Source organism: Scyliorhinus canicula, chromosome 2, assembly GCF_902713615.1.
Source record: "Scyliorhinus canicula chromosome 2, sScyCan1.1, whole genome shotgun sequence".
In the NCBI taxonomy this organism is placed as follows: domain Eukaryota; kingdom Metazoa; phylum Chordata; class Chondrichthyes; order Carcharhiniformes; family Scyliorhinidae; genus Scyliorhinus; species Scyliorhinus canicula.
The window spans coordinates 109318542-109331242 of NC_052147.1; the positions used below are offsets into that span (position 1 = coordinate 109318542).

A 12701-nucleotide genomic window follows, 5' to 3' on the forward strand; every position below is an offset into this window, starting at 1 on the left:
CACCTAACCCGCACATCTTTGGACTGTGGGAGGAAACCGGAGCACCCGGAGGAAACCCACGCACACACGGGGAGGACGTGCAGACTCCGCACAGACAGTGATCCAGCCGGGAACCGAACCTGGGACCCTGGAGCTGTGAAGCATTTATGCTAACCACCATGCTATCGTGCTGCCCAATAAATAATCTTTATAATCACAAGTAGTCTTACATTAACACTGCAATGAAATTACTGTGAAAAGTCCCTCGTCGCCACATTCTGGCACCTGTTCGAGGGAGATTTCAGAATTCTCAGCTGGTATGGGAATTGAACCCACGCTGCTGGCCTTGTTCTGCATCACAAACCAACTGTCTAGCCCATTGACCTAAACCAGCCCTTTGCCAGCTCTTTAAACAGAAGTCAATGAGTAATGTGAAGGATGGCGTATGCTCTAGCATGAAGTTGTAAGACGTGGTTTCCTAACAGTGTGAGTGTGTGGTTTCACCCATTGAACCAAGCAGAGGTCATGGCACCCCTCACAGGCAGAGGAGAGAAAAGGTTAAAATTAGGGATTGAGTCACCTCAGGCTTAAAAGTCAACCCTTAGAAGTAACATTAGCAGAGGCCTGGGAGCAGATTGCTGATGCAATCTCAGCTCTGGAATAAAATATAGATCAGGAAGCTAGAGAGTGAATAACTATCATGAGGCAATGTTCAACATTTAGTCATTATTCACAACAATCAAATCGAGTAATATTTTCTTTCTGCATGTATCCTGCATTTCTGAACCTGTTAGCTGGAAGTGGATATAATTCAGGAGTTGTTTATTCAGGAGGGAAACTCTAAATTTGTCAACACTCTTGTGTTAACAACAGGAGACGCATTAACATTGTTCCCACTCATCATGTTTGAAAGGCCATGAACTTCATCGAAGATGTTTATCACATCCATTTGTTTAGAAAGTTTGTTCCTTCTCAATTCAATTTACATCTTCACACAGTGTGCTTGCTCCTTTACTAATGATTTTTTTGTTGAATGACTCACTTATATTACAATGCTGCTGGTGACAGCCCAGGTTTCACTGGCAATGCTGTGGTATGAATGAAGGGGGACTACTGCATGAGGCAACACACAGGACCATTTCAAGTGATGCCCGGAATAAGTGCCCCTAAAACCACTTGAGCTCTTCAGTCCCTTTCCCTAGCCATCGGTAGATGGGAAAGTCAAATCATTTTGCACCAGGTGGCCGGTACAGACCTCGCCACAGGATTGCAATGACAACTTCTAACTGCACGACAATTTGTTTATATGCCCTGCATAAATGGGCTGGATTCTATAGTGCCAGGGCCAGAACCTCCGTTCAAAGTGATTCTGTGTAGACAAGAACAAGGACACCGGGTGCATGGAAAAACCATTGTCTCTCAACATGCCTCCAAGTCACACATCATCTCAACTTGGGACAGATAATCGCTGTTCCTTCAATTCTGCCTCCTCTTCCTCTTTCAGGTACCATGCCCGAAGAGGGTGTTAGTGACCATGGATTTCCATTGGATTGGTCCATGATTACACTTGGCAAAGTACAGCTGTACTTTGCCATTGCCTTCTGCAGTTTGGTTAAGCATGAAACTCTCCTGCTTTTACCACCTGCCATGGGCATTTCAGAAGGATTTACAGGCCGATTATCAACCTGTTTGGCCACATTATGAACACACCTTCCATGGCCATACGAACAAATGAACATATGAATTAGGAGCAGGAGAAGGCCATTCAGCCCCTCAGGTCTGCTCCACCATTCAGTAAGATCATCGCTGATCTGATTGTAACCGTCCGATAACATTTCTCAAGAATCTATGTAACTTTACCCTTAAAAATATTCTGCTTCCACTGCCTTTTGAGGAACAGAGTTACAAAGAATCAGTATCATCAGCAAAATAATTTCTCCTCGTCTCTGTCTAAATGGATGACCCTTTATTTTAAACCATGGTCCCTAGTTCGAGATTCTTCCACAAGATAAATCATCCTCTACACACCCACCCTGTCAAGGCCCCTCGGGATTGACAATCAAGTCATCCCTCACTCTTCTATACTCCAGCGGATACAAGCCCTGCCTGTCCAGCCTTTCCTCAGAAGACAACACATCCATTCCTGGCATTAGTTTAGTAAACATTCTCTGAATCGCTTCAACGCGTTCTGGAGCAGGACTCAAACCCAGAGCTTTTGGCACAGAGGGAGGGACACTCCCACAGCACCACAAGTTCCTCCTCACTTCAATGCCACTGGGTCAGAGGCTTGGAATTCCCAGTTTAACAGCATTGTGGAAGTCCCCCACAGGTTCAAGAAGGCAGCTCCCCGCCACCTTCTCAAAAGAAATTAGGGATAGGCAATAAATGCTGGCCTAGCCAGTGATACCCACATCTCAAGAACATTTTTTAAAAAAACACTGTGGAGATACTTGCACAGTCGAAGCCACACACAGTGATAACGTTCTATTAGTTGTTAAGTTTAGGAATATAATTCTCACTGGGGAGTTGCATGAAATTTATAAAAGACATCAGAAGTAAATAGAATAATTTTATTTGCTAAGGTACACCAGTGACAGAAGGTGCAGGCAATAGCACTAACTCCCAGCACACAGGTCTAGCCCCAAACACTGTTCGAAACTCATGCACCTACCAGGCATGAGAGTCTAATAATGGAAACTTACAGCATCAGTATTTTAACTGTCTGTAGGAATGGGTTATAAGAGAGGCAAGTGTTAAACAGCACCCAGCCTACAGATTAATCAGAGCTGAATGTCATCTCTAAGAAAATTAATCACTCCAATTAACTGTGAGTAATTTATAGCTAAAGATAAAATACATTGAAAATTAAGGAAAGACCAGAAACCAAGCCCCAGCAGATCCCAAGGTAAAATAATGTTTAACGGTGAGGCTGATGAAAAGCCAGAATGCAGATTAAAATTAAGTTTACAATGTGTAAAATCAGCTCCACACTGTGTGACTGTAAACACAGCCCTGGAGAGCAGTTCCAATGACAGAAAGTAAAGAGACACACATGGCCTGTGGGCAACTTTGGATTCAGACGGCCACGTACCGCACCAGGGCAAAGTGTGCCACTTTGTGTGTGTGGGTGGGTGAGGGGGGCTTCCTTGAGGATTCCTCTCCACTGTGAGGAACAGTCAAGTAAAAAGGAGTGTGGGGTCTGCCAGGTAGCTACCTACAGTTTGAGGGGATGGGTGGGCAATGAGGAAGGGGAGGGAGGTGGGTGCTGTTGGGTGAGCTCTGAACATGTGTCCAGGACGTTTTGCAATTGTGGCTGGTGGAGTGTAAGACCACAGTCCCCGAAGCCCCAGCTCTGGAGGACAGACAGAGAGAGAGATAGAGCTTGCCCTATTTAGGGAAGACGGTGGCGCAGTCGCTAAATTTGACTGAGGTAAACAAGAGCTCTGCTGAAGTGAACGAAGACGACAGCTGTCACGATGTGGTCCCGAAATGCAAGATGTATTTTCATTAACTGCTTGCTCATTCCCCACCACCACCACCACTCCTTACAACACTGCAGATTACATTTTTTGTTTAAAACATGGGAAATATTGTGCAGAACCCAGGAATGTTGCAAAGTACAACTGTTATTTTTTATTCGATGATTGCAAGCGAAGCGATCCTCTCCTCCCCCTCACCCCCCGCGAATTCGACCGGTCTACATTTAGGGGAGTGTGGATGGGGGAGGGGTGCTTCTTTGACACACTAACCGATCGGAAAAGCAAACGAGCCAGAAAAGAGCATAGTGACATGAAGAAAATAAATGTGTGGGGGGAGGGGGGGATTTTTGTGGACAAAAAAAAATGTTCATTCTGTCAGAATAGGTTCTTTGCAAATGCATCCCAAAGTAGCAGGTTAGCAGAGATCCTGTCCATTTAAAGCGAGGCGACTGATTCTTATGGTGCACAAGCACATCGAGCTGTGCTGGCCGTGTTATATAATCCGCAGCGTGCCTTTAAATACAATTCAATGTCTATTTTATAAAAAAGTATCACCTGCTGTTTCCTTTCTCCACACACATATACATGCAGAACTAAACAAAACCATACTGAATGCTAAACGCTCCACATTGTATCCTGCTGGTTTCCTTGGGAATAAAGTAAGTACAGAGATTCCTGTGTTTTGGTACCAACTTGCCTGGCTCCTCAGCAATGGGAAGATTTTGCAGCTGGCGATGTAGATGTGCTGCTCGAGATGTGCTGGCGCGAGAGCTCCATTCAGGTGCTGCTTAAGGCTCCTGCTTGGTTAGGGGGCTCGTCTGTTGGCGGATGGTGATGATGGTGTCGGCTGACTTGTCCAAAAACAAACCCACCCCACTGCGGTGACAGTGTGTGTGTGTGAGAGAGAGTGCCTCTGAGGGAAAGAATGTGTGTGAGAGAGTGTGTGAGAGAGTGACAGAGTGCCCCTGAGAGAGAGGGTGTGTGTGTGAGAGAGTGACTCAGAGAAAGAGAGTGTGTGTGAGAGAGGCAGAGTGCCTCTGAGAGAGAGCGAGGGTGTGTGTGTGAGACTCAGAGAAAGAGAGTGCGTGAGAGAGACAGTGTCTCTGAGAGAGAGAGTGCCTCTGAGAGAGTGTGAGGGTGCGTGTGAGAGTGAGTCTGAGTGTATGAGAATGTGCCTGAGTGTGTCTGAAAGTGTGTCTATGGCTGTGAGAGCATCTTTGTGTCTTTGAGAGTCTGAGATGTCTGAAAGAATGTGTCTGAGTGTGTGTGTGTGTCTGTGAGAATCTGTGTCTGTGAGAGTGTGTATCTGTGAGTGTGCCTGGGAAAGTGATGTGAGAATGTCTGAGAGTGTGTCTGAGTGCGTCTTACAGAGTGTGTCTGTGGGAGTATATGTGAGAGTGTCTGTGAGAGTGTCTCTGAGAGTGCCTGTGAGAGTGTGTTTGTGAGAGTGTCTGTGAGTGTGTATCTGTGAGAGTGCCTGAGAGAATGTCTGTGTGTCTGTTAATGTGCTTGTGAGAGTGTGTCTATGAGTGTGTCTGTGAGAGAGTGTATCTGTGAGACTGCCTGTGAGAGATTGTGTCTGTGAGTGTGCCTGTGAGAGAGTGTGTCTGTGAGTGTGTCTGTGAGAGAGTGTGTCTGTGAGTGTGTCTGTGAGAGAGTGTGTCTGTGCCTGTGAGAGTGTCTGTGAGAGAGTGTGTCTGTGGGTGTGCCTGTGAGAGAGTGCCTGTGAGCATGCCTGTGAGAGAGTGTTTGTGAGAGTGTGTCTGTGAGTGTGTGTCTGTAAGAGTGTGTCTGTGGGAGTGTATCTGTGAGAGTGTGCCTGTGAGAGTGTGTTTGTGAGACAGTCTATAAATGTGCCTCTGTGAGTGTGAGTCTGTGAGTGGCTGTGAGAGTGTATCTGTGAGAGTGCCTGTGAGAGTGTCTCTGAGAGTGTCTGTGAGTGTGTATCTGTGAGAGTGCCTGTGAGAGAATGTCTGTGAGTGTGCTTGTGGGAGTGTGTCTATGAGTGTGTCTGTGAGAGATTGTGTGTGAGTGTGCCTGTGAGAGTGTGAGTATGTCTGTGAGAGTGTGTCTGTGAGAGAGTGTGTCTGTGAGAGAGAATGTCTGTGAGAGTGTGAGTGTGTGTCTGTGAGTATGTATCTGTGCGAGACTGTGAGAATGTGTTTGTGAGAGTGTCTGTAAGTGTATATCTGTGACTGCCTGTGAGTGTGTAGTCAGTGAGTGGCTGTGAGAGTGCCTATGAGTGTGTCTGTGAGAGTGTATCTGTGAGACTGCCTGTGAGAGAGTGAGAGTGCCTGTGATAGAGTATGTCTGTGAATGTCTGTGAGAGTGCCTGTGAGGGAGTGTGTCTGTGAGAGTGTGTCTGTGAGAATGTCTGTGAGAGAATATGTCTGAGTGTGTCTGTGAGAGTGTGTGTCTGTGAGAGTGTATCTGTGAGTGTGCCTGTGAGAGATTGTGTCTGAGTGTGTCTGTGAGTATGTCTGTGAGAGTGTGTCTGTGAGAATGTCTGTGAGAGAATATGTCTGAGTGTGTCTGTGAGAGTGTGTGTCTGTGAGAGTGTATCTGTGAGTGTGCCTGTGAGAGTGTCTGAGTGTGTCTGTGAGAAAATGTGAGAGTGTCTGTGAGAGTGTCTGTGAGAGAGTGTGTCTGTGAGAATGTCTGTGAGTGTCTATGAGTGTGTCTGTGAGAGAGTATGTCTGAGTGTGTTTGTGAGAGAGTATGTCTGAGTGTGTTTGTGAGAGAGTATGTCTGAGTGTGTCTGTGAGAGAGTATGAGTGTGTTTGTGAGAGAGTATGTCTGAGTGTGTCTGTGAGAGTGTCTGTGAGAGAGTGTGTCTGTGAGAGTGTGTGTCTGTGAGAGTGTATCTGTGAGTGTGCCTGTGAGAGTGTCCGAGTGTGTCTGTGAAAGAGTGTGTCTGTGAGAAAATGTGAGAGTGTCTGTGAGAGAGTGTGTCTGTGAGAGAGTGTGTCTGTGAGAATGTCTATGAGTGTGTCTGTGAGAGAGTATATCTGAGTGTTTGTGAGAGAGTATGTCTGAGTGTGTCTGTGAGAGTGTGTGTCTGTGAGAGTGTATCTGTGAGTGTGCCTGTGAGAGTGTCTGAGTGTGTCTGTGAGAGTGTGTGTCTGTGAGAGTGTATCTGTGAGTGTGCCTGTGAGAGTGTCTGAGTGTGTCTGTGAAAGAGTGTGTCTGAGAAAATGTGAGAGTGTCTGTGAGAGAGTGTGTCTGTGAGAGAGTGTGTCTGTGAGAATGTCTGAGTGTCTATGAGTGTGTCTGTGAGAGAGTATGTCTGAGTGTGTCTGTGAGAGAGTGTGAGAGTGTCTGTGAGAGAGTGTGTCTGTGAGAGTGTGAGAGTCTGTGGGAAAGAGAGTGAGATAGAGCGTGTGTGTGTGATCGTGGCAGGGAGAGGAGGGGATGCAGGAACCCACCCTCCGAGAGGGACTTCCCCATATCATCCAACATTGCTCAGGGAGCAGCATTGAGAGGGGGCGGGGGATGGAGAGATCAGCATAGCTGATACGCCAAACTAAGCACTTGCTGCCTGCTTTCAACATCAGTCTATATATCAGCTGGACAGCAATGCACTTAATTTCCAATGGCGAAGCCAGCCACCCGTGGGGGTGGCACTGCCAAACTGCACCGCACCCGGTCAAGACAATTTGGCACCCCAGAGTGCTGACTGACTCTATCTGGGACAGATTAGATCAGGCAAACCCGCGTTATCGGGGACTACATTCATTATTCATTCATTCATCCGGTGCTGGTTCCTCATCGAGCTTGACAATGATGCTGGTGAATCTCACATTCCCTTGAAGATGACAGGAAATCCGTGTGGTTCAGCTTGAGGCTGCTCCCGGGCTACTAGAAACTGCCATTGCTGATCATATTAGTGCCGTGTTATCGAGTCTCTGGTTATATAACACGGTGACATCTGCTGGCGTTGTGCAACACTCGGTTTCAATGCTTACCTGCACGTTTGCTGGCGTTTCGGTTCTTAACTAGACGCTGCACTCGTTCCCTGGGTTAAGGTGCCGGCTTGGGCACCTGCCGCTGTTCACGTCCTCCATCCTCCTGCAAATGATGGTGGAGAAGGTGGTAATCTGAGCGAATTGCAGGGAAACCCCGAATATAGCGTGGTCCCTGGATCTAAAAGCACCTCGTCTGCCGAGAGGGAGATATGAGAAATAGTCACACATTAAAAAAAAGACCAAAGCGAATGAAAGCCAAGATGACAACTTGCACCGTCTAAAAAGATCCAAATTCAGTCGCGGTTTAAACAGACGATCTGAAAACCTCTTCACTTTTTGTTTCCAATTCAGACAGATTCTGATTGTGATTCCCAGCCAAATGCTGCAGTCCAGAACCCCCTGACAAAAAAGCAGGAGACTGACCACAGCTATATTGAAAAGAAATAAGCGCAACTCGCATTTAAAAATTCGGTGAGGAATTTCCGACCGTCTGCAGTCTCCTGGCCAGCTCTCACCAGCTTCTAATGTACAAGATGCTTCACAAACACTGCCTCAGAGTTTTACACCGCCCCCGACCCCCCAAACCCCAATCAAGATGGCTAGCTGATTCACTCCTGCCTTCATTTCCTGGCTCTGAGCTCTCCCAGAAAGGGTCGCCCTGCTTCAGAATTGTAGTTTGGAATAGGGAATGTACTTGCATCAGGGTGTTGAAGTAGGTTATTTTTCGAGGGGGGGGGGGGGGGGAGGTCGATTTCCAGTGTAATTTATCCAGAATTGTTTTTAGGTTGTAAATGATCAGATTCAGAGCCTTGACGCTAAGGGACACTATCTGGAAATTTGCCCCAAATGACACCATCATAGAATCCCCACAGTGCAGAAGCAGGACTTTCGGCCCATCGAGTCTGCACCGACCCTCTGAATGAGCACCCGACCATGCCCACCCCCTGCCCTATCCCCATAACCCTCCGCCCTATGCCCACCTAACCTTTGGATAATAAGAGGTAATAATTTTAGTATGGCCAATGCATCTAACCTGTACATCTTTGGACTGTGGGAAGAAACCAGAGCACCGGGAGGAAACCCACACAGACACGGAGAGAAAGGGCAAACTCCACACAGTCACTCAAGGACAGAATTGAACCTGGGTCCCTGGCACTGTGAGACAACAGTGCTAACCGCTGTGCCCCCATGCTGCCCCCACCCATGTCTGCCGGACTCAAATTTCCTGCCTAAGCCAAAAACAGGATGGTCACAAATTAGTAAAACACAAACAGCATCAGTCAAACGTAATTGAAACATAACTATTGTGGCATCAAGTTTTTAGTTGAGATTCTATAAAAGTGAGAGTGTGGGGATCAGGAAAATGCCCTTCCTTAAGGCAAGAGAATGCAAAACAAGTATTGTGTCTCTCTGACATAAAGGTCTTGAAGAAGTCATTGAAAACTTATAAATGGAGTTCTTTTTGATATCTCCAACCTTTCCCTTCTCACAAATGTCTGAATCATAGGAGTGAGCTGCCAAAAGTAAGGTTATGAATATTGTCCGAACGAGAGAGGCAAGTTGTTGAAACCTGTCATCTTGCACCAGGACAAACGCAAGAATGCAAAATTTCAAACCAACACAACAATTTATATTACAGAAGAAAAAGTGCTGATTGGTTGGTAAGTCAACTCTGATTGGGCAAAGTGTTGCCAAAGAGAAAGCAATGGGGGAAACTATAGGCTACCCACACTCCTGGGTAATTCAATAATGGTGCAAGGCTTGGACATATTTCTTTTGTTTGCAGAGAATGGGTCCCTGTGTATGAATATATGTCATTTCTATCAAGTGTAAATGAGCCATGTTATGAGCTCGACTGATTATTTTTAATTGGTTGTTAGTGTAGCTATTAGCGCACTCAGGATAGTTCAGCAGGTGCTGTCCAAACGGCAAATTACATCAAACAATAGTGTTTTGCAAGAGCAGGCAGGTTGAGTATGATCTGTACTCTGTCTATTACAAATGAACGAAGGAACATACTGCTTGATTCGATCAGCCAATCGTTGTGACATACAGCCAACATACAAGGCGACGCTCCAGCTTTCTTTTCGACAGAGGTCAACTTCGACAATAACCAGAAGTTAGGTCAGGTTCCTCGGTTTTCCCACATCCCAGTCTTCATATGTGGTTAGGAGGCAGGCATGGATGGAGGTGGCAGAGGTACTGAAAGATGCACTAATCATGCTCAAGATGGTGGAGAAGCAATGCAAGAATTTCAACAACCTGACCAGAGACAGGAACACTCAACATGATGCCCATTACCCATTATCAGCAATGCAGCTGTTCTGAGGCAGAAATGGTTGATCAGTCACTTTGCAGGAAAACCCAAGGAAATATATACATCAGTAAAATCTTCAGTTGTTTCGCACAGTCAAACAACAGCAGGCCAAATGTTTCACTCTTTCTCTTGGCGGGAAAGGTTGATACATCATCCAGGGGAGGGTGAAAAAAGGATGGGAGAACAGAAGAATCTCTGACCTCTGACTCCTCCCATGATAATGTAGTGCAGCTTCTGGGTTGCTCCAGCATTGTGGACTTTATGGAGGTGGAGTTGGCATTCTGGCAGGGAAAGAGTCCGGAGCAAGATGAGTACCAGTCTGCTTGTATCTCTCAATACAGGAGCCCATTCCCACCTTCCCCATCCTTCCAATGAAACATTTCAGCACTGGCAAAACAAATGGTTGAACTCTCTGCTTTTTATCCCAACAAATCTTTCAATGTTCTATGAAGGCAAGTAGAGAAGTGTTTAAGGATAGGGGGGTGGGGTGAGGCAGAGAAAGCAGTTACCAACAGAATTGGAAAAAACAGAGTCTGGTTTTGCTGTGCATGCTGTCCAGATTGAGCTGCCAGATAAGGAATAGATGCAAATCAAAACCTCAACGCTGCACCAATAATGCAGTCACAGGCAAAGTTAATGCTGCAAGTAACAGTGCAAATGGAGCTGCTACCTGGGGGCATGTCATTTGACAGGGGGGGGGGGGGGGGCGTGGAAAGGGAGCAATTCTGGTTATGCTTCTTGCGATTTTAGATGACAGGCTGGAAGGATGGTGAATCATGGCTTTCAGTCTTTTTCTTAATTCATGGGATGTGAGCCTGCATTTATTGACCATCTCTAGTTGTCCTCGAGAAGGTGATGGTGAGTCACTTGAACCGCTGCAGTCCACGTGATGCATGTTCACCCACAGTTAGGGAGTGAGTTCCGGGACTTCGACCCAGTGACAGTGGTACACTTCCAAGTCAGAAAGGGTTTCAACTTGAAAGGGAACCTGCAAAATGATGATGCTCCCATACACCAAATGCGTTAATCGGGGGCAGAGGTTGCTTGGAGAAGAAGTGCTTGGAGAAGAAGTATTGGCAAATTGCTGCGGTGTATCTTCCAGATGATATGCACTGCTGCCACTGTGCACCCATGATCACTGAGGAGCTGATGGTTGACAACCTGCCAGATATGAGGGAGATGATTAGGGTGGAAAATTAAGACTGCACTGGTAAGGTGGGTTTGGTCGAGCCAAGTGGGTGGCAGCACCAGCCCGTGTCTTAGCCTTCCAACAGCAGGCACAGTGTCACCTGAACATGGCAAGCAGGAACTGTCTCAGTGCTGGCAGCAATAGCCCTGGTCCAGGAGCACATGGACATCCACATTGATCAACCACAGGCTCCCAACTCAACAGACTTCCATAGCAATCCACCTTTCCGCTTCCAAGAAGAATGTTAACTGACTGGCTGGTCGAGGCATCAGTGCCGGGCGGTGCCTTGACGGACTTTGTGTGTGTGCATCACTTCCTCTTTCCCATTCTTTATTGGGAAGAGGGCATAGTTTCCCGGCTGGAACATTGCGAATATCACTGCCGTGGCCCGTTTTTTCAATGACTACCATTTTTTAGAATTGCTGTGGCTGCAAAGTTTAACAAAAAAGCTGAATAAGGTTAAATACTTAATTAAATCAGCCAATATTTGCCAAAGTTGCAACATTTGCTTAAATTAATCGCTGCACAAGCTGTTCACGTTCCTGAACAGAGTTTAAAATGGGTGTAAAACATTTTTGGGGGGTCAGATTTTCTTTGGATTTTCTGTAGGAATTTGTTGCAATGTCGAAGTAATGTTTAACATTTTGCAGGCAATATTTGTTGTTATTTGTAAAAACAAATCGCGTACGGTTTGAATCAATCGGCCTGGTTTCGGGTGGAATTTCCAGAATTGGGAGTATCTGTTTAGGGCCAGGTGTTTCTGTTTGTGTCATTAAATATTCAAAGGATTAAATTGGGATGAAAATATTTTACATTAGTTGCATTACCATATGCATATGGTCTGATGATGGGAAGCCTTGAGGTCAGTCATTCATGTCACAAAAGTCCATTCCACGAGTCCAAGTGGGTAGTTTACTGGAGACACAGTGGTCATCCTTGGCTTTATCAGGGCACAAAATTGCTACTGGTAAAAAAGATGACAGATAGGATTCTCCCTCGGCCGACGCCACAATCGCAAAAAGTGAGTTGGGCTGGGAAAATAATTTTTGACGGCGAAATTGTGGCGGGCACCAGTTTCACGCCAAATCGCAATTCTCCGGTACCTCGACAGTGGCATCAATGCGCTCCACAATGCACATACAGTAAACACCCTTGGCATATCATTAACGGGTTTGACGTGGTATTCTCTGGGGCCTCCGCAATTCTCCACCTCCACTGGGGCGAATTCCTGATAGCGAGGTTCACTTTTGCTCTTAAAAATCATGAAACAGGCGCCGTTGCTGCTGAGGGGGGAGAGTGGGGGTACTGAAAGTGTCCAACATCGCCATAGTGTGCTGATAGTTCTGCAGCTGGCTGGGGGGCTTCTGCCAGAGCCGAGAGTCGGGAGGGAGTAGCTGGGGTGGCCAGTAGGTGGGCTGTGGACGGGCTAGGAACACCAGTGCTGCAGCCTGCAAGGCAGCCATTCAGCTGCACACGTCACTGACTGCCCACTGTGAACTTAGTACCATAGGTCTTAATGTATTACGCCAGGCCTCCTCCCCAGGTGCCCTCTGGCCCCTAGCCGATCCATCAGTGGGATGGGCACGCTCCAGTGCAACCAGTGCCATCTTGTTGTCTGGGATAATGTGTGTGGGGAGTGAAGTGTGTATATGTGGCTGCAGCTTGTCATCCTCCTGAGTGTCAATCACAGATCCGGTGAATAGAGCACCATTTCTCACTGGAATCGATTGTGTTCCATGTGGCGCTGGTGCTAGCCCCTGAACGGTCGCTGA

General features: G+C 46.8%; 1 protein-coding gene across 3 annotated transcripts in view; it reads right to left on the minus strand.

Annotated features, from left to right (window-relative positions):
• slc8a3 (solute carrier family 8 member 3) overlaps positions 1 to 7990 on the minus strand; it is a 718916-nt gene extending 710926 nt beyond the window's left edge. For 2 of the 3 annotated variants that reach the window (XM_038784618.1, XM_038784603.1), the window contains exon 1: positions 4156 to 4448. The gene's annotated coding sequence lies outside the window, so the exon portion shown is untranslated. Of the gene's footprint in view, positions 1 to 4155; positions 4449 to 7423 lie in introns of those variants that run through there. The other variant, XM_038784611.1, reaches the window with a different exon arrangement.
• Between the last annotated feature and the right edge of the window lie 4711 nt (positions 7991 to 12701).